Source organism: Felis catus, chromosome B2 (genome assembly GCF_018350175.1).
Source record: "Felis catus isolate Fca126 chromosome B2, F.catus_Fca126_mat1.0, whole genome shotgun sequence".
Classification (NCBI taxonomy): Eukaryota; Metazoa; Chordata; class Mammalia; order Carnivora; family Felidae; genus Felis; species Felis catus.
The window spans coordinates 127,392,502-127,420,230 of NC_058372.1; the positions used below are offsets into that span (position 1 = coordinate 127,392,502).

The 27,729-nt window shown below is 36.1% G+C and overlaps 1 long non-coding RNA gene across 1 annotated transcript; it reads right to left on the reverse strand.

Moving 5' to 3' along the window:
- Positions 1-673: 673 nt before the first annotated feature.
- On the reverse strand, positions 674-25,573 carry LOC123385558. Its single transcript, XR_006598345.1, has 3 exons — positions 23,532-25,573; positions 1,963-2,138; positions 674-944 (listed from the first exon to the last, which is right to left on the reverse strand). It is a non-coding gene; the product is annotated as an uncharacterized LOC123385558 (long non-coding RNA).
- Between the last annotated feature and the right edge of the window lie 2,156 nt (positions 25,574-27,729).

Genomic DNA, 27,729 nt, shown 5'->3' on the forward strand with positions numbered 1-27,729 from the left:
AATATGGACATGCCAGGCCAGAGAGTCATGGATAATACCTCCATGGATTATGTATTCAGGTATAAAAAGCACTTAAGAGCAGATCATTAACTTTTATTAAAATAAAAGGAGGTATAATTGGTGTCTTTGTTAGAAGGCACGTCTATTTTCTTTCTTCTCATATTCAATGCAGCAGTTCCCTGGCTTGATTATGTTGTGACTTAAACCTAGTTATTGGTCCAATGGCTATGACGAGTGGGAATGGAGCCTGAAGTCTGTGTTGTCTTACTAGTAGTAGTCTTCAGCAAGAATAGAGGGGTGAGAAGACTGCTATACTTTATCAGGGAGTAGTGAGCTAGCTACAGTTACAAAGATGAGGGTCTCTTTAGCATACAAGAGTGTCCACAAGAGATATGCATAGAAAACTCACTTCTTGCGGTATTTCATTCACTAGTTTCACATCACTCCCTAAATGCTACTTAATTTTACTAAATTTTGGTTTATCAATCCAGGCTGGGTTTTTTTTTATTATTATTATTACTTTTAACTTCTGCAAATAGTTTATTTCTTTATTTTTCTTTCTTTTTAGTTTATTTAGTCATTTTAAGAGAGAGGACACACACAACTTGAGTAAGCGAGGGGCAGAGAGAGAGGAAGAGAGAACCCCAAGCAGTCTCCATTGTTACAGAGCTGGATGCGGGGCTCCATCTCACAAACCATGAGATCATGACTGGAGCCAAAATCAAGAGCTGGATGCCCAGCCAAATGAGCCACCCAGGGGCCCCTTTATTTACTTTTTCACAATGCATGAGACTTCATTATTAAACATATCCCATTCAGGTGAAATGCATTTGTTTTTTCAATTTTTAGGTGTTACAAATAATGCATGGTGAATATTCTTGCACATATGTTGTTTTGCATTTATAGAGGCTTATCTTCAGGGTAGGTTCTTGCAAGCTGGGATGCTGGGGAACAATGAAATGCATAGTTAACTTTGTTAAATATTGCTAATTTCTTCCATAGCAATGGTAACATTTTATACTCCTCAGAGCATTGTGTTTCTCCCTTCTCCAAAACTTTAGCCATATGGCTTGTTTTCAAATCTCTGTATTGTTCCCTGATACTTGAGTTTTACTTTTAATTTATATTTTATAATGTTAGGTAAAGCAACTTTTCATGTTTCAGAGTTACACAAAAATTCACTCACTTTATTCCAGTACTTCTGTTTTACATTTTTAGAATTATAATTCCAGTTTATTTGACATTTATCCTGCTACCTGTTGAGGAATATAGTTTCAACATCATGATATTGAAATGGCTATCAAGAATTCTTAACATGATTTATGACAAAATCCATCATTTCCCCAATGATTTGAGATGTCTTTATGATATGCTATATTTTTAATATCTACCATTATCTATTTGGGGATTTTTACCCTACTTATTGGTTTGTTCATTTACATTCTGACACTACACTCTTTTAATTAGGGATGTTGGGTTATTAATTATAGTCATTGATTGGATTAAGCCCTCTTCCAACATTACTTTTTAAAGAAATCTCATTAGTGATATTTGTTTTTCCATATGAAATTCAGAATCAATTTATCTATCCCCATAACCACCACCCCAACCCCCCCCCCAAAAAAAAAGCTGATATTTTTATTGGGATTGCATTACATTTTATTGACTTGGGCAAATGAACATCTGTGGTATTCAGTCATCTTATCCTATACCACTTCTGTGTCCTTCTTAAGTGTTTTACAGTTCTCCTCGTTTCGGGTTTTGTACCTTTCTTGGTCAGTATATTCATGGGAATATTACCAAGGGATACTACTTTTTTATTATAATAGGTCCTTCCATAGATTACACCTTCTAACTGGGTACTGTTTTTATATATGAGGACTGTGTTAGCCAGGGTTTTCCAGAGAAACAGAGCCAATGAAGCATAGGTATACAGAGAGAGATTTTAAGGAACTGACTCACATGATTATGGAGGCTGACAAATCCAAAATATGCTGGATAGACTGGAAGACTGCAGACCCAAGGAAGAAATGATATTGCAGCTTAAATCAGAAGGCAGTCTGTGCAGAATTCCTTCTCCCTCAGGGAAGAGTAGACTTTTTTCCATAAAAATATTCAACTGATTGGATGAGGCTCACCTACGTTATAGAGGGTAATTTGCTTTACTCAAAATCTGATTCAAATGTTAACCTCATCAAAAATTACCTTCACCAAAGCATACAAGATAATGTTTGCCTAAATAACTGGGTACTGTGGCCTAGGTAAGGTGACATAAAATTAACCATGAAAAGACCTTCGATATTAAAACATTTGTTTGGTTTTTTTTATTGGTACTTAATTGCATCTCTCTCTCCCCCTCCCTCCCTCTTTCTTTCCACAACCCTCTAATTTTCTTTGATTTTTTGATAGTATTCCAGGTAAACTATCATATCATCTGCAAGGAGAGTTTTACCTTTTTTCCTAACTTTCACACCTCTAATAATTTTCTTTTATCTGATTATATTTTTTAATATCTTCAACACAATATTGAAAACTGGAGTAAAAATGAGCCTTATTTACCTTTTCTCTGAATTTAACAAAAAGTAGTCCAGCATTTCCCATTATTTAAGATATGGATTATTCATATTTGAAAAGCACTGAATCCATTACTCTTCTATTGAGTGTTTTTATTAGGAAAAGGTATTTGATTTTGTGTAGAACTTTTCATGGTAATAATATGATTTTTTCTCTTTATATCTATTTAAAACATAAACTATGTTAATGGATTTTCTAATTTCGTTCCATCCCTGGATTACTAAAATAAATCTCATTTATAGTCATTATTTATTAATTTTAATGTCTTTTTCATCTACTGGCTAATACTATTTTATTTCAAATATCTGCATCAGTATTTGCATAAATAAGAATGGTTCACAGTTATCCTTTATGTGAAATCATATTGGACTTATGTATTAATATTTTATCAATGCATCTGTTACAATCTATTTGAAATCAAACAATTCTACCTACTTCAAACAGAAGGAATAAAGTGCATAGAGTTACAGGAGTTACAAGTAGTAGAGGAATAAAAGAGAAGAAAGTAACATTACTAAAACTCAGTCACTACTTCAAACCAATAAATAACCCAACTGCAAACCCAGGATCTCTGTGTCACAATTGTTACAGCTTTTATTCGAGTCAAGCTGCCAGATATGGAATCCATAATCACGGGCATCTAGGCCAAGGCTGTGTGCTGGGAACCACACTGCCCAAGGAGGAAATAAGGAGACATTCCCAGGCTCTTGTTACTGGCTGCAGCTGTCTCTGCCATTCATCACTCTGAACCCAACCACTGCTCCAGTTTCCCTGCACTGTGAAACACCATGGGAAAAAAAGGAAGATAAAATCGCTTCTCTATTTCTGCAAAATTCTACCAAAATTTCCACTGGCACATCCCATTTGCAGAACCTAAAAATCATTTTGCATGGGTGTCTGGAAACTGTGGTTTGTGAGGCCCAAGACCCTGTATTATAGAATAGATCACAGAAGGGCAGGAACAAAGCTGAGAACACAGAGAAATTACTGGGGAATCTGAGCACATAAAAGGAATTTCCACCTCCTTTATTCAGTAGGGCAATCTAAATAACAGTGGTATTTTTTGATGTTTAAAGCATCATCTAGGCCAAGTGATCACTTGGAGGGGGTAGCTCTTTGAGAATATACTGTTTCTTATATAAAGGCTGTTTAAAACTCTTTCCTGGGGTCAGTTTTGATTAAGAATATTTTTCCAGAAAATTATACATTTCAAATGTGTTGGTATAGAATTGGGACAATGCTCTCAGGATTATTAAAATGTTTTGAGATTTATCTTCTTCTTGCTATAACTTATTTTGGGTATGTATTCTTTTACTGTTTTTCTTTCCCTAGATTTGTTAGTTATTGTCTATTTTGTTCATTTTTTAAGACAACATTGGATTTATCAACTGTTTTTTGGGGTTTTTTTTCGGTTTCTAATTCACTGATTGATTGATTGGTTTACTATTTCCTTCATTTCACTTTCTTTTGGTTTCTTGTTGATCTTTTCCTAACTTTCTTTCTTCCCTAACTTTTTGAGTTGCATATTTAGTGCCTTTCTTTCTTTTAACTCTTCCATAAAGATGCTGATATAAGGAGTTTCTATAAATGTTTTATTTTTGAAAGTGGGGCTTGTATTTTCCCTTGACTCAAAAATTATTTTAAGAAATGATTCTTATTTCTAACCAGGTAGATTTTTTTTGTCACATTTCCAGTTGCATTGCATTTTTATATTAGTAAACATTACTTGTATCATTTCTAATTAGTGAAATTTAATAATGATTTTCAGAGCAAACAGAAGAATACCCTTAACATTCTGGATTTGGTAAAATACATAAACAGATGTTGCTGCCTGTTTACAAACCTTTAAGCCTTATGTATTAGTGTCAAGGTGTCAGAATGGTTGATTTCTTCTGAGGCCCCTCTCTGACTTTTCGATGGCCATCTTATCCTTGTGTCTTCACACAGTCTTTCTACATGTCTGTATTCAAATTTCCTCTTTTTTTAAGGACACCACTTAGATTATGACTCAGACTAATGACTTTCTTGTAACTTAATAAACTCTTTAAAGAATCCATCTCCAAATACAGTCAAGGTACTGGGGATTAGGACTTCAACAAGATGTCGAAGGAAGACAGGATTTGGACCATAACAACATGTATTCTTTGCATCAAGGTAGTCTACAATATTCACCTACCTCAGGTAGCTTCCTTACAGGAGATGTTGCTCAGAAAAAAACAAATGTACAAACATGAATTATCCAAATAAGTTCCTTATTATTAAATATAAATGAACAATAAAGTCATCAAAAAAGATTAAAAAAAAAAACCTTGTAAAAGAGATCAGAATAGAAAAACAGAAAACCTGACTGTAGGAAAAAAAGATAAAAAAAAGACATAAATAAAAAATAAATAAATAAGAGATAAATATTCAACAAATTAGTGAATATTTTGAAAACATCTAATTAACCGATATAATCATTTATATTTATATTGCAACAATACAAACAGTATGTTGTTGGCTAATTAACTAGAATGAAAAATTCACAGAAACTATCAATACATTGTTTTAAAATGAAACGTGAAAAAAACAAAAAATATTTAAAATAGGTCTAATATCCACCACAAGATAATTTTTTTAATGGAGGAAAGGAAACCATCAAAAATGTTCAAGAACTATGATTCTTCAGGCTGAGAGTGCACCTTGAGTATTGAGCTGAATACATATATTAAAAGAGCCAGCCATATCACCAAGAATCTTAAACAGCAATCCAAAAAGCCAATAAAAACAAATAATGAAAATCCTGCTCCTTAAAAACAAGAGGAATCATATTATCATCAGGTTTTTATGAGCAAGTATGGCTGTTAGAAGGAAATAAAGAAAACTCTTCATATTTTCAAGAAAATTAGCTTGAATTTAGAATTCTATACAAAACCAAAATACCAATCAAGTGTGAGGCAAAAGCTTAGACATTTTCAGACAAGGAAAGACTCAGAAGACATTCTTATCAAACACTGTTAAAATACTGGTAACTTACTTTAAAACACATCAGCATAAGCATTGGGGTATAAATATATGCTATAACAGGTATACAATTTAGGGAGATGTTTATTATGTATCAGAAGTTTCTACTTAAGATATCCTTAACATTCCCTCAACTTGACTAAACTATAGATAGGTTTCTTCCTGACTATAGGTCCCTGACCTCCATTTTCTTACAGCATTTATCTTTATTAAAAACTTATAGGGGCGCCTGGGTGGCTCAGTCGGTTAAGCGTCCGATTTCGGCTCAGGTCATGATCTTGCGGTTCATGAGTTCAAGCCCTGCATCGGGCTCTGTGCTGACAGCTCAGAGCCTGGGGCCTGTTTCGGATTCTGTGTCTCCCTCTCTCTCTCTGACCCTCCCCCGTTCATGTTCTGTCTCTCTGTGTCTCAAAAATAAATAAACGTTAAAAAAAAAAAAGAAACTTATAATTATAAATTCTTTCTCTGCCCAAGATCTAAATCTTTGCCCAGCCTCTTGTCAGTATTAAAACTCAACAATGTCTCAGTCATGCATTTGAAATGTGAAACAAATTATTAATATCAGGTATTAAAGAGGGGACATCACTACTACATTGAGAGCTTTAAAGAATAATAGGGAATACCACAAACAACTCTATACCCATAAATATGATAACCTACATGAAATGGATCAATTCCTTGAAATATACAATTTCCCAAAGCTTACATAATAAGGAGGAGACAATCTGAACAGGCCCATATCAAAGAAATTAAATCAATACTTAATAACCTTTGAATATAGAAAGCACTAAGCTGGAATGGGTTCACTGGTTAATTCTACCAAACATTTAAAGAAGAAAGTATACCAACTCTCTAAAATCTCTTACAGAAGATGAAAGCAGAGGGAATACTTCCTAACTCATTCTACAAGGCCAGTAGTATGCTAATACCAAGACTAGGCAGACACATGATACGCACAAACCACTATCCCCAATGAATAAACACAAAGTCCTCAATATAATATTAACAAATAAAATGGAACAATGTATAAAAAGACTTATACACCATGACCAGGTGTTATGTATCCCAGCTATGTAAGACTGGCTTAACATTCAATAATCTATTAAGGAAATCCATAAAATCAATAGGTTAAAGAAGAAAATTCACACAATCATCAGTAGATGTAGAAAAGTAATTTAAGGAAATCTAACACTCATTCATGATAATAACTCTCAATACACTAGGAATGGGGAAATATTTCTACAACTTAATAAAGGGTATCTACCAAAAAAAACTACAGTTAACATCAAACTTAATGATAAGCAACCTGAAGTTTTTTGGGTTTTGTTTTTGTTTTTGTTTTTGTGCTTTTTACCAAGATCATGTATGAAGCTAAGATGTCCCTCTTCTCATCACTTGTTTTCAAAACGGTGCTGGAAATTCTAGCTAATGCAATAGGACCAGAAAAGGAAATAAAAGGTGTACATCTGCAGAAGTAATAAATAAAACTTTATTGTTTGCAAATGACATGACTGTCTATATGGAAACTCTGAAAGAATCTATGAAAAAATTCCTCGAGCCTTGCAATTATAGCAAGGTTACAGGACACAAGGTTAACATAGAAAAGTCAATTGTTTTTTATACACCAGCAATGAACAAGTAGAATTGGAAATTAAGAACACAATACCATTTACATTAATACCTTCAAAAATTAAATACTTATGTATAAATGTAACAAAATATATAAAGCACTATATGAGGAAAACTGTAAAACTGATGAAAGAAATCAAAGAACAAAATAAATGGAGAGATACTTCATGGGTAGTAAATTCAATATTGTCAAGATGTCAGTTGTTCCCTAATTAATCTATAGATTCAATGCAACTCCAATCAAAATCCTAGGAAGTTATTTTGCAGATATTGGCAACCTAAATTTAAAATTATTAGAAAAGTAAAAGACCCAGAATAACAACACAAACTTTTAAAGAGAATGAAACCAGACTACTGACACTACCTGGCTTCAAGACTAAAAAGCTACAGTAATCAAGACACTGAGGTATTGGCAAAAGTTAAGACAAATATATCTGTGAAAATTAATATAAGGAAGCCTCATTTAGAATGGAGTTTCATACCCAGCACTAGAGTCAACTGCAGACCTAACAGGAAAAGAGGAACCCTGCAAGTCAATGCTACTTTACTATCCCTGCAGGAGAGAGAAGCAAGAGTTCTTCCTGCTCCAGCAACATTCCAGCCAATAAGAGATGGCCAAACCTCAGCCAATGAGAAGCCACTATACTTCAAACTCCCAGTTTACACCAATGGACTTTTAGTTTATAACAGTCTCTCCCAACTCCCCCTTTCCTCTATAAAAGAATGTTCTTCTTTGTTCTCTGGACTTGCCTATGGTTTTGCTGCAGCTTGCTTGTTCCAGATTGCAATGCTCTGCTATTCCCAAATAAACCCATCTTTGGCTGGTAAAACTAATTGGCAGTTTTATTTTTAATATTAACAATGAAACAAAAGAGAGCCCAGATATGGCCTCAAATAAATGGGATCAACCAATATTTGACAAAGGAGCAAAGGCAGTACAGTGGAGTAAGGATAAAGGTAGTCTTTTCAATAAATGATGCAGGAACAACTAGACATCCACATGCAAAAAAAAAAAAAAAATTAACCTAGACAGACCTTACATCCTTCACAAAATTAATTCTAAATGGATAATAGGCATAAAAGTCAAAACTATAAAACATCTAGAAGATAACATAGGAGAAAACTTAGATAACAGAGTGTGGTGATGTCTTTTCAGATATAACACTAATCGCACAATTCATGAACTAATTCATAACGTTGAATTCTTTAAAACTAAAAATGTCTCCTATGCAAAAGACGCAAGAGAATGAGAATACAAGGGGGGTGGGAAATATTTCCAAGGGGGAGAAATATTTCCATAGGGAAATATCTGCAAAAGACCATTCTGATACACTGTTGTCCAAAATACACAAAGAACTTTGGGGCATCTGGGGGGGCTAAGTTGGTTAAGTGTCCTACTCTGTTTGTTTGATTCCTAAGCAAATCTCACTTTGAAGGTTTTTCTGGTTGCCTCATGGCAATTTTAAGGATTAAAGCATATTGCCTCTGGACTGTTGTGAGATATCCCTTAAATTTATGTCTAGTGGCCACTACACTTAAGATAAAAGAAATTTATATCAAACTTACAAAAGTTGTTTTACCAATGTTCATTTCCATCTTATTAATAAGTACTTGTTAATAAATGCTTTTATTTTCAATATAATCTGATAGTAATATGTGAGAGAATTACCAAAGAGAAATTGGCTTAAGTTGGTTTCCAACACAACCCTTTAAAGAAAATTAGTGAAGACATTATGGAAACAAAACAGGAGTACTAATAAAGAGGAAAATTTAAATTTCCCATAGATTCCATTACAAAAATAGGCAATTGGTCTTAAATGCAATGGGTTCAAATTAAAACAGGAAGTCACTGAAAGCTTCAAGATGAATGCCTTCAAGAAAATTATATAGGTTTTTAGTAGATACAAATGAAGAAACTGGAAAATATAAGTGGTAGTGTTTCTTTTTTCTATAAAAATAATGAGAGCAACTCATCACTACAAGAAAAACAAACCAAACACTGTTTATAAAAGGAATGCTTAAATTAAAAACCAAACTAGGGGTACCTGGATGGCTCAGTCACTTAAGTGTCCTACTCTTCATTTCAGCTCAAGGTCATGATCTCATAGGATTGAGCCCCATGTCAGGATCGTCCTGGGCTGGAGTCTGCTTGGGATTCTCTCCTTCTCTCTCTACCCCTACCCCACTAGCCTTCTCTCTCTCTCCCTCTCTCTCTCTCTCTCTCTCTCTCTCTCTCTCTCAAAATAAACTTAAAAAAATAAAAACAAGAAAGCAAACTCAACTATGTCATGCAAATGGTTAAATATAAATTGGGAGAACTGATTAAATCTTGAATTAAACACTCTACTTTGGGTGGTGTAGAAATCAAGATGTTGAATCTATGAAGGAAGATATGTCAGCATAAGATTGGATTGTTTAATAGAGCTGACTGACACAGGTTGGGAATGGGATAGGGAGAGCAGAGATAAAGAGAAAAGTTGACACTACTAAAAAGTAGGGAATCAAGAGACAATATCCAAAGTTGATAAAATAATACCAAGGGAAAAGATGTCCTCCCTATGTATAAATACAATATATAATATTATATTTAGAGGTCTGGGTGGCTCAGTCGGTTGAGCGTCTGACTTCGGCTCAGGTCATGATCTCACAGTTCTGAGTTTGAGCCCCACGTTGGGCTCTGTGCTGACGGCTCGGAGCCTGGAGCCTGGAGCCTGCTTCAGATTCTGTGTCTCCCTCTGTCTCTGCCCCTAACCCACTCGCATTCTATCTCTGTCTCTCTCAAAAATAAACAAACACTTAAAAAAATTTTAATAAAATATTATATTTAAGCAAGATATACAGACATACAGAAGAATAAGGCAGAATAGACAATTTGGAATAATCTCAAATATATATTGGAAATGAATACATTATAAAGATCACATCAAATTTCACTGGTAAAAATAGATTATTCAGTTCATAGTGTTGAGGTAGAAAGACATCTAGAAATAACTGGATACATGCCATATCCTTTAATCCAAAAAATTTCTAAAAGTATCAAATAAATCTATAAAAATTTTATAAAAATGCTGGAATAAGGATGAGAATTTTTTAAACATATGCTCAGAATGAACCCTGAAATAAAAAATACTGATAAATTTTACCATATTCAACTTTTATACATTTTTTAAAAAATCCATAAATAAAAGATAAACACAGAATTATGGTACCAGCTTATAATTAATACCACAAGAGAATAATTCCCTAAATACATAGAGTTAAGACAAATCTACATTAAAAAGACCAATAAATAGCCCAATTGAAATACAAATAAGACACTGTTTATTGAACAAGAGACAAAAATTCAAATGGCTCTAAAAAATGCTAATTATTCAAAATGAGAGAAATAGAAAGAGATATCCCTGTATCTATATCAAGATGAAAAATATGTTGATAATCTGTTTGCCAAGTATTCTCAGATGTCAGTGAAAGGTTAAATTGACAACATCTACAGAGAGCAAACTGGCAATAATCTATCAAATATTTCCCAAGTATTCTCAGATGTCAGTGAAAGGTTAAATTGACATAACCTCTACAGAGTGCAAATTGGCAATAATCTACCAAAATTTAAAATAATATATATCTATGATCTGGCAATTCCATTTCTACTCCACTTCTAACCTAGAGATATATTTCAAATGACACATATCATTGTTTACAGCCACAAATATTCAAAACTACTTAAATGACGATTAGGATTATCCATTTACATGCTCTCTAAAACAAACTGACCAAACACACTTGGAGTTAACCTAGATTCCTCTACACCATGTGGCTTGTATGCAGAAACTTACTGCAATAATTAATTCTCCCCAGTGCCCCTAGATATTTGGAGAAGCAGTGGGGAACTAATTGACGTATATATGGATTTTCCCTAAATTTTCAGAAGAATATTTAGTAACTTCACGCTTAGGATGAAGCCAATTTCATTTCTTTTAATATTTTTTAATGTGTATTTATTTTTGAGAGAGACAGACACACACAGAGCACAAGCAGGGGAGGGGCAGAGAGTGAGACACAGAATCTGAAGCAGGCCCCAGGCTCTGAGCTGTCGGCACAGAACCTGACATGGGGCTCCAACCTACGAACTGTGAGATGATGACCTGAGCCAAAGTTGGACACTTAACCAACTGAGCCACCTAGGCACCCTGAAGTCAATTTCATTCTGAATGGGAGAACGAGTGGCAATGAAAATCAACATTTAACAATGGTTTTGAGGTGATTAGCTAAGTTGATCGTTAGAGGAGCTGGAGATAAATCTAATTAAACCTCTACCCACACCTTAAGCCAAATAGTTTCAAGATAAATAGAAAGGTAACATGTAAGAGAGAGAATGAATGTAGACAGATATGGATATAAATCATTCAATTGTGCAGAACATACACAAATATCTTCAATACATTTAACCAAAAAAGAATTAAAAGCTTCTGTATTTTGAAAAAATTGCAGGTTACCCTTTTACTATGTGAGAAGTGGAAAAGCAACTTCCAAGACTGGAAGGAGAAGGTCATTTTTCTTGAGGTAGATTTACAGCCCTACTGGTTGTTTTTTCACAACGTCCAGATCATTCCTCTTCTCTAAATTATCAAAGTGTAAAATGGAAAGAAAAAAAAAAGGCCCAAGAAAAGTCAATGACAGCACCTCTGAAGAAAAGGGTGAAAAGGTCTAGAATGGCAGGTCAGGTGGCCAATAAGAAGCTTTGCCAACTCTTTGGTTTTGTCATGGGCCAGTTCTCATGATTCTAATAATTCGGGATCAATTGTTTTATCTGAATCAGAATTGCTCTAATCCCATGAATTTGCAGCTGGCGACATCAAAGATGAGAGAGAAAAATTTGAAAATAGATATTGCCAGCTCAGTGTATTTTTAATTCAAGTGAAGCTTTCTATTCCCATGGTGATGTGAGGATGTGATACTTTTTATACATGTGTCATGATTCACCTTGCAAAGCAGCAGAGTCAAGTCTGTCAGAGAATGAAGACACCTTAGTACAGCCTCTGACAGCTACAGATGGACTGGTGATGCAGGGAAATGAAATAAATGATTCACCTCACTATTTTTGTTCTGTGATTCTTTTCTTAGAACATGAGGCTTATTTTAATAAAAAGAAATTAAATTGCAAAGAGTTTACAGTTCAGTTCAACCAACTTCACCAGTTGGGGTAACAAGTTATAATCTCTTCTGCATTTTTTTTCTACACTTAAATTTCAATAGTCCAGAATCCATTATTTTATTAAACACTTGTTTTGGCCTTGGCATTTTCAAAAGTACTGTCTGTGGAACCCAGATATACATTCAGGGACTTTTCTTAGTAAAACATAAGCTGGACAGATATTCACAGAACATGTAAAAGGAAAAATTATTTCCCAGCTGTGCAAGATTTCAGTCAGCCTCAGTATTATAAAGCAAATCACTGAAATATATAAAAGCCCTTATAACAGAAGGACCTAACAGCATTCTTAGATTTCTAATGCTACAGGATTTTTCTAGAGGCTAATTAGTTTAAGTGTCTAGAGGGGACACTTAAACTAAATTCAAGTGAAATAAAAGAGTAACCGGATGTTTTGCATTCTGATTTGTGTATAGTCAAGGAAGTTTATTGTAAGGAATCGTACTTTGTTTTTATTTTCCACAAATGAAAACCTGTAATTTATAAACTTATTTGTGTATACTCAACTAGTGGTTTTTTATTTCTGTTGTATGGCAGGCACTGTTCATGGTGTTGGAGACACATCATGAATGTAACACTTCCTCCTAGGGATGCCTGGGTGGCTTAGTCGGGTAAGCCTCCAAATTTGGTTTGGGTCATGATCTCAGGTACTCCTGAGCTTGAGTGCAGCATAGGGCTCTGTGCTTACAGCTCAAAGCATGGAGCCTGCTTTGGATTCTGGGTCTCTCTGTCTCTCTCTGCCCCTCCCCTGCCTACTCTCTCTCCCTCTTTCTCAAAAATAAATAAACATTAAAATATTTAAAAAAAAAACACACTTCCTCCTTGCTGGGGAACAAAAATACAAGAATGTCAGTGTTGGTGAGAACACCAAAAGCAAAACTATTACGGTGCAACATAATGAACATTAAAACACAAGCACAGGGGCGCCTGGGTGGCTCAGTCGGTTAAGCATCCAACTTCGGCTCAGGTCATGATCTCGCGGTTTTCAAGTTTGAGCCCCGCGTCTGGCTCTGTGCTGACAGCTCAGAGCCTGAAGCCTGCTTCAGATTCTGTGTCTCCTTGTCTCTCTGCCCTTCCCCCGCTCTCACTCTGTTCTGTCTCTCAAAAATAAATACACGTTGTTAAAAAAAAAAAAAATTTTAAAACACAAGCACATACAGGATTCCTGGAAATCATGAGGAAGAGGCACTTGGGCCCTTCAAGGCCCTGGCTGGGGGATGCTGCTGCAAATGCTGCAGACAAGAGCAGTGTAAGAAGACAGGGCTGCAGGCACCACTAACCCTCACTGCAATCAATGCATTTTTGCTTTGCATCCTGGAAATCTGTGGAATGTTTTATTTGGAAAAGAGATTCCACCTTTTACTTTCTTGGTTTGAAAAGCATTCACCTAACTCTTCCGAGTGAATCTCAAAAAGATTTCATAGTAGAAATATTTGGTAGTGTGAAAGCATAGAACTATTTAAACATCTGTACCTACCACAGTTACTACCGGATTTTGAATGTGGGGTAGGGGTGTACAGGGAGTTGAAATAATCTGTTTCACTGGGGAACCAAACTTTGTGCTTATCTCATAATTTCTTAAATACTCTGCAGTCTATGAAAAGGTGAGACATAGAGAAAATAGTGTGTGGTTTGGCAAATCCAATAGCAGGGTTGGAAAGGAGTCTACACGTGAGTTTGGAGTTAGTCCCTAGATTTGCACTGCATAATTAGGAGAGAGTAGTATCTTCGTGATTGCTGCAAGGGGGCAGGAGTAAACCAAAGTGCCAAGCTGCATATCAACAGACAGAAGCCTTGGTACATAAAAAATTAAAAATGTTTTGAAGGACAGGGATGTCTAATAATCATTATGAAGATATGTGTGTAAATCAAGACAAAGGGGACAGGTTCAAAATATGGGTCAGTGTGGGGCTGCAAGAAACAGATCCTGGCAATAAAAGGCAGGTGAAACAAGATCCCTCTGGGAGCAAGCGAATCTAAATCCCTTAGAATATGCAATAATCTGGCAGAAGAATATGGATTATAGATCTGTTTGACATCTGAGTTATAAATGTTTGAGCTACAACGTAAGGGTGACTAGCATTTTGTAAATTCGTATTGGTACACCAAAAGGTATGACTGGGAACAGAATGAGAGGAGGAGTCAATTCAGGTAGAGGAAATGACACATGCATAGCAAACACCAGAGTCCACAGATTATCCAGTGAAATATTATATATCAGAACAGTGAAAAACAAGCTGACACTCATTGTCTCTTGCTCTTAGTTTACTCACATAGTACTGTTTGGCTTCTATACATACTAGGTAAATAAGATTTACCTAGGCAATCAAATGTCATTTAGTTTACAGGAACCTGGATATATCCATTCATTTAAGTTTCGCAAATCTTTCCTTTGGGAATTGTATAAATAACTGACTGTTCTGGTGTGCAATGATCTTTTTGCCACACTTTCACTAGCAGGGCTTTGCAACACTGGTTTTAGAAGAGAACTACTTCTCAGTAGTCAGCTAAAGCATTTCTTTTTGTGGTTCTCTTTTGTGGTTCTGCACCATTTTTAAGTGCAAATCCTGGAATCTGCCCAGTGAAGGTATTCTAGGGTATTCTAACATTCATTCCTCAATTATGCTGTTGTTGCATGAGAATACTACTAGTTCTTTAAATTCCTGATAATAACTAAGTCACAGATGTATAATTAAATTTATTCAAGCCTAAGCAAATTAAGTCAAATAAAATTCTAATGTTCTTCTCATCTGAGAAATGTAACAAAGTTTATACAGAAAATTCCATTCTTGCATAGTAAAGAGTTATGTTTTACTACGCAGTTGTGTTTTCAAGTGGAAAAAAAGTAATAATTTATTATATGTCACAGAGTCCACCCTGTGAATATCTTTATGTTAAAACACTATCCGTGGTTAGTTAAAAATAGTTGGAGGAAAGTATAAAAACACTATGAAGAGAAAGTCCTCTTACAAAGTGACAGTGAGCCATCATATGCCCTATATTAATAAATAAGACAAGCTTGGAAGAAAAAAATTAGGAATTATTTTTACAAATCTGCCAACAAATAATTTAATTAAGTACATATTGAGAGCCTTTTATGCCATTCACTGGGGACATATATCAAAAAGATTTAATCCTCATCAAGTTTATAATCTAATGAGGGAAACACAGAAGTTGAGAGTTCACATCAAAACGCTACTCATATTAACAAAGGTATGCAGGAGATACACTGAGACCATTAAAGAGAAGCCACCAACCTCTCTGGAGTTCAGGGAAGATTTCACATAAATGGAGATAAGCCTGGTAGAGTAATGGGGGAAACAAGTGCTAGAGAGTTAAGACGCTCTTTCAGAAAATATTAGTATGACCGATTTGACCATCTGACAGTACAGAGACGGTACATCTCTTGTATTTTTCCAGGTATGATAAAACTCTGACTTTGTTTCTTTAGTTGCCATTCGTATTATTTATCTCAAGTTTCAAAGTGGTTTTCAAAATTATTTTCTTTTACTTTTGACAGGGGAATGTTATATCCCTGCTTACCAATAATGACAAGGCACGGTGTCAATTTGCTGTTTATCATTCCCTCCTTGAAGATATGTTCCACCTTTGGAGCCCAATTTGATCACATAACTGCATTTAGTAATTTTCTGTTTCAATATGATTCATTTAATGCTTTGGGTTTCTTATTCTTTCTTTTCCACAGATGCCACAAGACACAATACAATGATTAATATATAAAAACTCTATGTCATGGTTAACAAAACAAGAAAAGTACGATACCAGGGCTTTAGAGTTAAAGTCTGTATGGAGATACTCTAAACTTTGTTGATTGAATCATAACTGAGTGACAGTTATATGCTAGAAAAGGTTTTCATGGTCCTTAGAAGCTTAGAGTGACTTTTCAAGGCTAGAAACAGAATATGATTCATCTGTACCAGGTCTGTCTGCAGACCAATCAATCTAGAGATATCCTCTATTTTTAAAATTAATATATGTGTGAATGTAATTGGCCTGTAAGGAAGAAACATTTGTTATGACTTAGAAGTATATGTTTCCATTAGCTATAAAATATATACTATGCTAGTTTTCTGAGAAGACATAAGACATTTATGTGTATCAAATACATAAACGAAGTAAAGCTCTCATCTGAAACACAGATTCTTAATGAACTTACTAAATAACAACATGGTCATGAATAACAGTAAGAATACCTCTCATAAGAGTATTTTGTTTATATTTATAGTTCTGAGTAATTTGTAGGTAAGGCAAATCTATTTATCTAGTTACCTATATTTACACTCTCTGCAGATTCATTATTAAGTTTTCCTATTGATTCATTAGCTCACACTTAAAAGTTTTATGCACTGTATTTTCTGAATTGTACAGGGTCAATCTGAACAAGAAACTATTTAGACAGTGTTTCATTATAGTTCAAATATAATCTGTAAAGTTAATGTTTAATGCCAGCTAAAGAAGAAAAGAATGGGTTATTTCATTTATGTTCATTAGAAAATAGAATTTTGGCCACCATTAATGGTTTATTCAGTCCTAGGAAATCAATTATTCTTGATCTGATTATCATGGTATATTTAAGAGTCTACATTCATGAAGTTGTCTTAGAAATCCTGACCTGGTTCCACATAATGAAAAGGATCTCTTTATAGTGACAATGTCAGCTCAAACTTAAGAAACCAGTCAATGTATCCAGTGCTTGAAATATTAGACAAAAATACCTAGTAAGCACTCTTTACTGAGACTATTATTCTTCTGAAATTTCTTCCAGAATACTTCTTAAGGGGCCTATAGACAAGTGTAAGGTAAGAGCAGAAACTATCTGCCAATAATAAGAGTGAAAGATTCTGGTTAATTTATTATAAATTATTGATATTTCACATAGAAGCCTGGAATCCTCTATTGAGATAATGATCAACTTTTAAAGATTAAGTCAATGATAACTCTGAAGTAAGAAAGTATTAACAGTGAGCTACTGACAAATCTCCAGAGACTTTCAATTCATCTCATAACAGGTCTGTGGTACTTGTCAAGAATTGACAAGAGATTACAAAATAAATTTATAAATCAATTTCATGACAGTTTACTGACAGTCTTTATTCATGAACATGATGTGCTTTTATCTATCCTGTAAGGGACACCACTCTGAAATAATTTTAACATATCACTGGTAACTACTTAACCTAGGGACCATGATTGAGTTTCTTTTGATTTGTCAATACTTTCCAGAGTGAAAGCTTTATAACTAGAACAGCTGTTTGTATATTTTAAGCTAATTAAAAATACAGAAGCTTCCAGGTATACATAAATTTTGGGGATGTCTTCTTCTTTTATAAAGTAAGAGAAAAAAAATGTTGGTGTCAGTTAATTAACTATCAGGGAAATCTCAAAGGCAGTATGGGTGAAGAAATCTAAACTTTTTTTTCCTGAATTTGAGTTCTTAAATTTGAATTTAAGTCAAAAAGACTTATACAAGACAGAGTCATAGTCTTACATATCTAAAGAGAAGAAATTGTTTCAGTTTTGATTTAGAAAATCTTTTGTTCGTGATTGAAAAGAATAAAAAAAGAGGCTCATAAAAACAGGCTTTTAAGTGAGAGCATTTGGTGATATAAGGAATCTCATAGATCTAATCATGGAATATCCTTTTTGCATTTTCATGTAATGAACAGGATATATAATCAAAAATATGTTTGTCATTTTAACAGAAAGAAAAAAGTCTTATTTATTCTTTGCATACAATCCATGTAACATTTGGCATTAAAGGAGTCACAAGCAAGTGGTGCCTGGGTGGCTCAGTTGGTTAAGTGTCAGGCTTCAGCTCAGGTCATGATCTCCTGGTTAGTGAGTTTGAGCCCTGCCTTGGGCTCTGTGCTGACAGCTCAAAGCCTGGAGCCTGCTTTGGATTCTGGGTCTCCCTCTCTCTGCCCTGCTCCACTAATGTTCTGTCTCTCAAACATAAATAAACATAAAAAAATTTTTTTAAATAATAAAGGAGTCACAAGCCATACCATGGATTAATCTAACTTGACCCAACTACCTAACTTAGTCAATATTTAATAAACTTTAATTTTTTTTTACAAGCTTGTTACTTGAAAACAAATTTCCTTCAAGTTTTTTGATAACAAACTGTGTATCTTCTCGTATTTTTAAAGGGTTATATCTACTAGAGTTAACAAGTGTAACCAACCTTTGTTCCCATAAACAGACAAACTATAAAACTGTGGAGGTAAACAGAGCACTGTCATTCACTAGCACTTTAGCAAATCACCATTTTCATCCTCCAGTCAGACCATCTTTCCAGAGCTATACATGTTGTTTGGTTTTTGTTTTTAAGATTTTTAAAGATAGACTAATTTTTAGAAAAATTTTAGAGAGAAATTAAGACAGTACAGTGGATACTCAAACACACCACACCCCGTTCTCCCCCTTAGCATCTAACATTGGTTTGGTACAGGTTACAATTAATTAAACAATACTGATAAATTATTATTAACTAAAGTCTGTCATTTTTCAGATTCCCTTTGTTTTTATCTAATCCCTTTGTAATAGTTCCACAATCCCAAACAGGATACCACTGTAGGGCCAAGGGCAGGCTGCCCCAAAATATGCCACTTTGGCATATTATTTTAATGTTTATTTATTTTTGAGAGAGAGAGAGAGAGAGAGAGAGAGAGAGAGAGAGAGGGAGGGAGGGAGGGAGAGAAAGAAAGAATGCAAGTGGGGGAGGGCAGAGAGAGACAAAAACACAATCTGAAGTGGGCTCCAGGCTCTGAGCCATCAGCACACAGCCAGACGCAGGGCTCGAACCCACGAACCATGAGATCATGACCTCACAATCATGACCTGAGCTGAAGTCAGACACTTAACCGACTGAGCCACTCAGGTGCCCCTGGCATATTATTTTAAATAAAAGTTACTTAAGAGACAGCCTGTATAAGATGGATACTCAGACCCTCCTCTGTTTCCCTGAAAGCAGGAAATAAATCTCCCATGTGAAAGGTACCCCCTTGAATCAGGAGGTTGAGAGACATCCTTGTCACCAGAAATAGGAATTTAGAGCCGAGAATGCTGTATAAACAACCCTTGTTGATTTTTACTAATTTAGTACTCCAACCCAAAATCTGTTTAGTTCCTAAACTTTAGTTCCTAAAGTTAAGTTTTCTCTGTCCTGTTAATTCCTCCCAGATCTACTGTATCTTTGTCCAAAATATATATAAAAACTGCCTGCCTGCTTGGCTCATTTTTTTTTGTCTCAATTTCATTATTGGGCCTCTGTGTGGACATAAAAAAAAAAATAGTTTTTTTTTGTTTTTTTCCTGTTAATCTGTCTCATGTAAATTTAATTCTTAGTCCAACTGGAAGAATCTTGCACTGAGGAAAAGTTCTTCCTCCCCTCTCTTCAACGTATTATATTTACTTATCCTGTCTCCCTAGGCTCCTCTTGGCTAAGGCAGTTTCTTAAGTCTTCCTTCCTTTTGACAACCTTCATGTTTTGAGAAGTACTGGTAGGTATTTTGTAGGCTGCCTCACTATTAGAACGTGCCAGATGTTTTTATGATAAGCTGGAGTTATGGGTTATTGAGAGGTAATTCCCAGGACACCATCATTTTATCACATCTTACCAAGGGTATATCCTGTCAATATGACTTATCTTTGTCAATTTTGACCTTGATCATCTGGCTGAGGTGGTGTTTGTTAGGTTTCTCTATTCAAAGTTACTCTTTTTTTCCCTTTTTCCATGCTGTATTCTTTGGAAGAAAGTTAACTGTATGTAGCCTACACTGAAGGAGAAGAGAGTTAAGCTCTCCCTCTTTGAGAGTAGAATGCCCATATAAAATACAAAGAATTCTTATGTTTGGGAGATTTGTCTCTTCCTCTATTTACATATTGATTTATTCTATCATCTATTTATATCAGTATGTTATCATGGATATGTATTTTCTACTTCGGATTTATTTTGTTGCTCAAATTGTTCTGGCTTTTGCCAACGGAACTTGGCTCCTCTATCACTAGAATCACCCATTTCTCCAAGGAACCTGGTTTCATCTTATTGGAGAACAGAATTAGCAAATAAGACCTGTGCTCCTTGCTACTGGAATTTGTTTCTTTTAAGCCCTCTCAGTTGAGTGTATACAAATATGTTTTTACAAACCTATGTGTGTGTGTATACACACATCTATAAATATTTCTATACATAATCATCAATATCTACATATTAAGCTAAACAACAGTTCATACTGATGGTTCCAACTCAAACCATTACTACTTGGATCACTCACTCTAGCCTCCACCTTTTGAAAATCTGTAGATTTTCCACTCCAAAGGTAAAAAAATGTGGCTACCATCATCTGCCATCCATTTACTTAATTGTTCAATTCCAATACATATGTATGGCTAAGATCAGAACTGTTAGCCTGTAGCCCTACAGATAAGAACTTTATCTGTCAGATACAGTGTTATGTGAATTTTTTTCCCCTTTAGTCGTACAGATCTCATTTCCAAAGTTCCTTAGATCATCCACCTTTCTTCCCAGTCTCTTCAGTGAGGTCATTTTATGCATTTTAATACACAAGTTCTTGTCATAGTCTCTAGTCTTTCCTCAGATCCCCTGACATTTTAAATGAAATTTAAAAAATTACATACATTAACGTTCATCCCTTGTGCTATGAATACTCTGGATTTGAATGAATGTATAATGCCATGTATAGCATCAGACAGTATAGTTTTACTGTCTGAAAAATCATCTATTCTTTACCTATTTATCTTCCCAACTCTTTCCAAACCCCTGCCAACCACTGTTTATTTTACTAGCTCAATAGTTTTGCCTTTTTTGTAATTTCATATAATTGTAAGCATAGGAAATGTACTCTTCATAGTCTGTTTTCTTTAACGTAGCAATATGCATTTAAGATCTCTTTCTGTGGCTGAATAACTCACAGTTTCTATTAACTGAATAAAATTCCACTGAACAGATATACAACAGTCACCTATTTAAGGGCATCTTGTCACCTCAAGTTTTGGGTAATTATGAACAAGGTTGCTATAAATATTGACATGCAAGATTTGGAGTGGATTTAAGTTTTCAAATCAATTGGGTAAATCGTGAGGAGCTCAGTGACATTCCAAAGTGGCTCTTCCATTCCCACCAGTGGTAAATCAGAGTTCCTGTCACTCCACATTCTTGCCAGCATTTAATACTGTCATGGGGGAGGGGATAGAGGGGGAGGGTTTTAGCCATAAAAAGTTTGTAATAAGTAATATCTCATTGTTTTAATTTGCATTTCCTGAATGACAAATAGTGTTGAACATCTTTTCACATGTTTGTCATCTGTATTTCTTCTTTAGTGGGATGTCTGTTCATGTATTTTTCCCATTCTCAATTGTTTTTTTTTTCTTCTTTAACTTTTGAGTTTTAAAAGTTCTCCTTATATTCTGACTACAGGGTCTTTATCAGATAGGCAGTTTACAAATATTTTCTTCCAGCCTAATTGGTCTTTTGATTCTCTTTTTTAAACTTTTTTTTAGATTTTTTTTATTTTATTTATTTATTTTTTTTTTTGAGAGAGAGAGGAAGACAGACACACACAACAAGCGAGGGAGGGGCAGAGAGAGACAGAGAGAGACACACACAGAGAATCTGAAGCAGGCTCCAGGCTCTCCTGTTAGCAGAACCCAATGGACTCTAACTCAAGAACTGCAAGATCCTGACCTGGGCTGAAGTCAGACACAACTAACAGAGCCACCAAGGCACATCTTTAGCAGAGCACAAATGTTACTTTGAATAAAGTCTTATTTAATCACATTTTATCATTTTTATATTTCTGGATCATGCTTCAAGAGCCGTTATTTGCAAACTCATTGTCAAACCCAAAGCCCCCTACATTTTCTATGTACTTTTCTAGAAATTTAATTTAACCTAATTTAATCTGGTTCCTACCACACACAAAAAACACAAATTATTACTGACATTATGATTTTTTTTCCCCAAAAGAAAAAGGTTTTGCTTTTTCCAACAGAATTTGCTTAGATATTTTAAGTGGAAAAACTAAATTTAGATAATGTTCAACAATAACCAAACCCCATAAGAGCATACAGTTTTAGTAGACATCAGTTACTATCTTTAAACTACATATTTTTTATACTTTCATGACTTAAACCATTTGTGAAAACACAAACACCGCCGTCAACAAAATCTGACGAAAAAAACCACCTTAGGAAATTCAGAAAATACTAATTCGACTTCCATAAGAAAATAAACTCATCTTTTGTAAATTATACTATTATGCTTCCAACATTTTTCACAATTTTACCCAATCACAACACACTTGATTTATTTTTTAATTTTTTTTTTTTACATTTTATTTATTTTTTAGAGAGAGAGAGAGAAAAAAAACACAAGTGGGGGAGGGGCAGAGAGAGGGAGACACAGAATCCAAAGCAGGCTCCAGGCTCCGAGCTGTCAGCACAGAGCCCGATGTGGGGCTCGAACCAACAAACCATGATATCATGACCTGAGCCAAAGTCAGCTGCTTGACCGACTGAGCCACCCAGGAGCCCCACACTTGATTTTTTTTAAAAATTAAACTAATTTAAGTTTTTCAAGCATTCACATATATTAGGATATATACGTATACATTTTACATGTTTTACACATTATATATATATATATATATATATACATATGTACATATTTTTTAAGTCTTAAATAATTGTTTCCATTGCATTGGACAGAAAATTGTATTTTTACTTGTCATTTATTAGCCTAAGGTTACTTCACACTCCCTTACTCTATATGTTACAAGCAAAGTCGTTAAGATAATTAAGATAATTCACAGCCAGGCAATCCTTTATCAAGTTACCGCTTCAGCAAGTGTCTGAATCTTTCTTAAAGGTCCGATATGCTTAAAGCAAGTTTTTTCTTTGCTCAAAATTCTTGAATTGTCTTATTTGAAAGTTACATGTGCACTTTATTATTTTCTGTAAGCTAATCAAAACAGTTTTTTTATATATGAGATTTCTAATTATCAGTAATCTTTATTACTACTCTTCTTTAGGTGTAAAGTAGCCATGAATTCTTTGTAACTCAATTTTCTCTTACCTTGAAACTGGCCGAAAGAGTTCAACGTCTGCAAGAAATCTGAGGATAGGTCACAAAATATTCTTCAGCTTCCAGATGAACCTCATGAAATGCTGGCTGTTAGGATGTCCTTTCCTTGTGCCACCTCTCCTAGGGAGTTGTGTTTTTTTTTTGTTTTGATCTGTTTTAACCTCCTGACATCTTTATTGAGATGCCTCAGAGGCACTGGGGTCTGCAGGCAAATGAACCAACACAGAGAGCCTGGGAGCCACGCCGCCCGGGCGGCACCAAGTGAGTTCGCCAGGAGTCCCTTGCAAAGCCTCTCGGAAAGAAAGAAATCTTAGTCCCCGCCATCCATCCGCCACAGCACCTCACACCTGCCTGCCTTACCATCTCCAACACCGGGAAGGCCAAACACTGGGACAAAATGCCTTCTCCGAGGCACTTCCGCATGTGGGTTGCAAGGCTTCTCCAAACCCCGCGCTCTCATGCAGAGCAAGGGAGGCAATTCAGAAAACAAATCAGCAATAAAAAAAGAAAGAACCCTTGCTGCTCCAGATGGCTTTTTTCCTCCGGGATGGGAGGCCCACAAAGCTTGCCAACGGTCGCCTGCCCAGCGTCCACGGAAAAGTAGTCCTTCGTGCTGTACAACATGGGCAGCAGAAAGCCTCGTGGTCCCTTTGGGCCTGCACCACATGCGCTTCCAGGAAGGATAAGTGGCTCCCAACCATCTTGAAGAAGGTCCGCTTAGGCCTGCAACAGCGGCTGAGCGTCACTCCTCAACATGTCAGTCAGGCTTCCAAACCCTTTCAGCCTGAGGAGCATCCCCTCCATGGTGTCCTCCAGCCCCTTCGCCCTCAGCCCAGGACTCCCCACAGTCCAGCGGGACCCGCGAGTTTGCGCTTCGCTCGGAGCACGGACTCTCGAAGACCCGGTCCACCTGCAGCCCGGGACCTGGGTAGGTGGGGTCGAGGAGGCAGAAGTTGCCGCCGCTCGTGGCCACGCCCCGGCTCCAAACTTCCGCCCCTGACAGGCTGCCTGCCCCTGGGCTCTGTTATCAATGAGTCTAAACTCAAACACAACGTGAGAAGTTAAAGTTTTAAAGGGCAAAAACAAGATCTCAGGGTGGCTTAGCATAAATTCCTGATCCAAGGTGTAGCTAACACCTTTGTTAAGGCCTCTGAAAAATTTAAGGAGAGACTCTTAGACAAGGCAGTTAGTTAAAAAGAATTCTAAGTATCTTAATTGTGCACCCCTAAACTCTCTGAGCCAAATAAAAGGGCTTGTGAGGGTTCTAAGTGTGTGTCTCCTTGACTTTTATAGTAAACAAAAGGTCTTCAGCACCCACACTTCCCTCTGTCTCAAAGGGATTTATGGCAGTAGCTTTATCTTAGGAGAGTGAATCTGAAAAAGATCTCCGGGAAACTTATAACCATGTTAAGAGTTTGGTATCAGTAGTAACACTGTCAACTTAGACTGAAAAGACCAGAGATAGTTCAAAATGAAAAGATGTTTTCAGGCCCTCAACCTCCTTGCAAAAAAAACCCCAGGCCATTTCTTATAAAGTGGCTCACAGTGGCAAATGATCTGGTTGAAGGATCTGTACCTGAGGACTCCATTTAAGGCAGTGCCTCCCACCTGGACTTAATTAACATGACCTTCTGGATCTCAAGTCTGGTCTAGATACTGCAATAGGTGAAGCGTGTAAGGGCCTTGAGAGATGAGTGTCCATTCCATGTGTGAGAAATATAAATAATTTTGGGCCAACTGTAGTTAATTAGCTATGACCGCAATTAATTTGCAACACGCCCCCCCACCCCCCTCGCATTGGGATGTGGAGTCTACCTCACCTCACCTTGAATCTGGGTTGAGCCTGTGAACTGCTTTAACCAACAGAAGGTGGTGGGAGAGACATGTGTGACTTCCAAGTCTCAGTCGTGGGAAGACTTCCAACATCCCAACATCCAGTAAGCAGACCTCTTGGAACATTTACTCTGAGGATATTCCCTCTCAGAACTCAACTGTCAAACCATAAAGAACCCAAGTCATGTGGATAGGCCGAGTATAATTTTTCCTGCCAATGGTCCCAGCCTGAACTTCCAGATGGTAGGAAGCATCAATTGCCAGCCATGTGAGTGAACACTCCAATGGAATCTTGAGTTGTTTGCAGACCCAGCCACTATTTTACTAAAATTTCCTAAGATATCTCAAAGGATAACCACAAATCGAGTCTAGTGGAGGCACAGATCCAACAGGGATAATAAACTGATGTTTTCAGCCACAAAATTAGGGAGTAGTTTGCTAAACAGCAATAAATAAGCAAAACAACAGGCAAAGTTATAGAAATCTGTTCACAAAGTATTTTATATTTACACAGTGGAAGAACCTTAGAATCAGGAGCAAGCTGTAGAAATCTGAAGGAGTTCATATTTGAATTTTTCCTTATTTGATTACATTTTATTTTCTTTAGTGATCATTCAGTTAGATTGTAGGTCAAGCTATAGGTTTATTAACATCTTTTTTTTAGCACACACAGCATTTTCTCACATATTGACTTGGCTTATCTATGTATTTCTATAGAGATTTTCTATTTTCTTTTAAGATAAGAGGGAGGTCGGGGCGCCTGGGTGGCTCAGTCAGTTGAGCGTCCGACTTCAGCTCAGGTCACGATCTCACAGTCCGTGAGTTTGAGCCCTGCGTCGGGCTCTGGGCTGATGGCTCAGAGCCTGGAGCCTGCTTCCAGTTCTGTGTCTCCCTCTCTCTCTGCCCCTCCCCCATTCATGCTCTGTCTCTCTCTGTCTCAAAAATAAATAAACGTTAAAAAAATAAATAAATAAAAAAAGATAAGAGGGAGGCAATGTACTTTGAGCCCTTCAGATGCCTCAAGAAGTGATTAAAGCTTCCTGCAGACCAGAAGCAACCAATGCTGCATCATTAATATTCTCACTCCAAAACATACTCACATTGATCCATACAACTGTTATTTTAACTGGGCAAAGTTCTTACATAGGAAGTTAGAGCTCTGCCTTTTCTTTGTGTGGTGTGTGGGGGGGGGAGGGGGGGTTAGGTTTATTTATTTATTTTGAGAGAGAGAGGCATGGGGGAGGGGGAAGGAGCAGAGAGAGAGAGGGAGAGAGAATCCCAGCATGGAGCCTGATGTGGGGCTCAGTGTCACAAACTGTAAGACCATGACCTGGGCCAATATCAAGAGTCAGACACTTAAACAACTGAGCCCTAATGCCAGAGCTCTGCATCTTCTAACCTGTAATTTAAAAGACAAAAAAAAAAAAAATACGTCTATTTCTCTCTGTTAAAAATAGATACGAGTCTTTGAATTAGGCACGATTGAAGGATAGACCATTTATTAAATGTTTTGGCCAATTAATAAATACAAATTTTCCAAAAAAGGAAAGAGGAAAAAGAGAGTGAAAGAATAAGGAAGCTACACAGACAGAAAGAGCTATAAATCTAAACAAATCATGGTAAGAAAGAGACAAATCACATTTCTTTTTGGAGAGGAACAACACTTTTATTTCTTTTCTCATTTAAGTGTAGGCAGACACACAGAGATTGCTAACCTCAGTGTTACAATTTTCAGCCATCGGTCAAATAAATATAGGACACAAATTGTTGTATCTTAGTAAAATGGACTGATTGGTTGCATCAGTTCCAGAACAGAAGGTCAGAGTGACACAGACAATTTCAAAAGCATATCCTGATGTTTTCTGTGTCTCATGTGGGCTCTTTATTCTACTGGACATAAATTCTTTTTTTCTTTTTCTTTTCTTGTTGTGACTTATTTGAGTTCATGGTGGCACATAAGTAAACAAATAACATAAGATTCTATCAGCAATTGGCAAACAACTAGGCAACAGCATGGGCTGTGACAGAAGCTTTACTTTCAACTTGACTAAACCACAGTCTCGTGACATGATAAAACAGAAGCCAGTGACTCAAAGGCCAGGAAAACTCGGAATTCTCAAGACAAATAGAAAAACAAAAACATTTGAAAAACTCATCAAACATAAACACCTAAAAATGCTTGGACTATACAAGCAAAACCACCAAAACCAAAACCAAAGCCAAGGAGTAAAAATGGTGGCCTGGGGCGCCTGGGTGGCTCTGTTGGTTAAGAGCCCCAAGTCAGGCCCTGCGCTGACAGCTCAGAGCCTGGAGCCTGCTTTGGATTCTGTGTCTCCTTCTCTCTCTGCCCTTTCTT